Source organism: Micropterus dolomieu, unplaced genomic scaffold, assembly GCF_021292245.1.
Source record: "Micropterus dolomieu isolate WLL.071019.BEF.003 ecotype Adirondacks unplaced genomic scaffold, ASM2129224v1 contig_4751, whole genome shotgun sequence".
NCBI lineage: Eukaryota > Metazoa > Chordata > Actinopteri > Centrarchiformes > Centrarchidae > Micropterus > Micropterus dolomieu.
The window spans coordinates 1-1,486 of record NW_025733741.1 but is presented as its reverse complement, the minus strand read 5'-3'; the positions used below and the strand labels follow the sequence as shown (position 1 = coordinate 1,486).

Below are 1,486 nucleotides of genomic sequence, written 5' to 3'. Positions count from 1 at the left end.
GGAAACTCACCTATTTAACCTCAGTGGGGTCGTTGGCCAGGGTCATCGATACCGCTGGTTCGTTAGTGTTCCTGGTTGCTGTGACGACAGTCGTTACAGTCGTTAGGACTACCGGTGGCCGAGACTGAACGACCATCGTTGGTATCTTCACCTGAGGCCAATAGGTTACGTTTGTTGAGTTTCCTTAGACGAGATGAAAGGACAGCATTGTAAGTGGGGGATAAGTGGTGGCGTAGACCCCCTCCTCGGTTCAATGACGGCTTCTCGACCCGGGTGTAGATGGCTTCCTTGACACCTCTTTCAAACCATCCATCTTCCCTGTCTAAAATGTGCACCTGGTGGTCCTCAAACGAGTGTCCTCTGTCCTTCAGATGTAAGAAGACTGCAGAGTCTTGACATGAGGAGTTGGTCCTTCTGTGTTGAGCCACACATAGAGCCTCTCTATATGTATACTAGATTAGCAAGAATGTCTGAGAAGTTCATTCAAACTTATCTTTGCATTTCACCAGGAACTTCGACTAGTGAACTTCTGATCTTATGCAGCTCCAAAAGTACTGGTAGCTCTGCTGGTTTAGAAGCTGGTAAATCAACTCTATAAAGGCTCAGTCATCTTTATTTTTAAGGAAAAGAGCAATTCTGCAGGCTCTGTGGCTTAGTTGGTTAAAGTACCTGTCTAGTAAACAGGAGATCCTGGGTTCAAATCCCAGCGGAGCCTTATGGTTACTGTCCCCTACATGGGCATCATCTTGTTTGGTAACAGAGAAGACGTGGATTCAAATCCTTTCTTCCCTTGGAATAAAGACAGAAGGAGCAACTACACCACCTTGTCCCACACCCGCACTTGAACCCCAACCATCTGGGTGCAAACCAGAAGCCCTTACCGAGTAGTTTGTAGCTGCAGTACCGGAGGATGCAGTTTCAGGACAGCGACCCTTGTTTACTTTGCGCTAGCTAGCTAGCAGTGTTACTCTTGAAAGCCCCCCAAAGCCAATTCCCCTTACCACAACCATCACAGGGTGTTTGCCTAAACCTAGGTTATTCATCATATGCATGTCAACCGGTTAACACTACAGAAACCTACAGACATGGTTAACCTCCTTCATGTTGCTGTGCATTACCACCACCGCTCGACTAGATGGCGCTATCGCAAAAGAACTACGGTCCTAGAACCGCGATCGCAGGATTGCGGGGTTCCTGAAACTGCAGCCTCGGGATTAGCTCAAGAACAGTGCGTAGAGCGCTTCATGGAATGGGTTTCCATGGCCGAGCAGCTGCATCCAAGCCTTACATCACCAAGTGCAATGCAAAGCGTCGGATGCAGAGGTGTAAAGCACGCCGCCACTGGATACCAGAGCAGAGGAGTCGTGTTCTCTGGAGTGACGAATCATGCTTCTCTGACTGGCAATCCCATGGACAAGTTTGGGTTTGCCGGTTGCCGGAAGGGAAATTTGGACAAATGGAGGACCACACGTATTATTTAGCCCAG

General features: G+C 48.7%; 1 non-coding gene across 1 annotated transcript; it reads left to right on the top strand.

Moving 5' to 3' along the window:
* The first annotated feature begins 641 nt into the window (after positions 1-641).
* trnat-agu lies at positions 642-715 on the top strand. The gene has a single exon. It is a non-coding gene; the product is annotated as a tRNA-Thr (tRNA).
* The last annotated feature ends 771 nt before the right edge of the window (positions 716-1,486 follow it).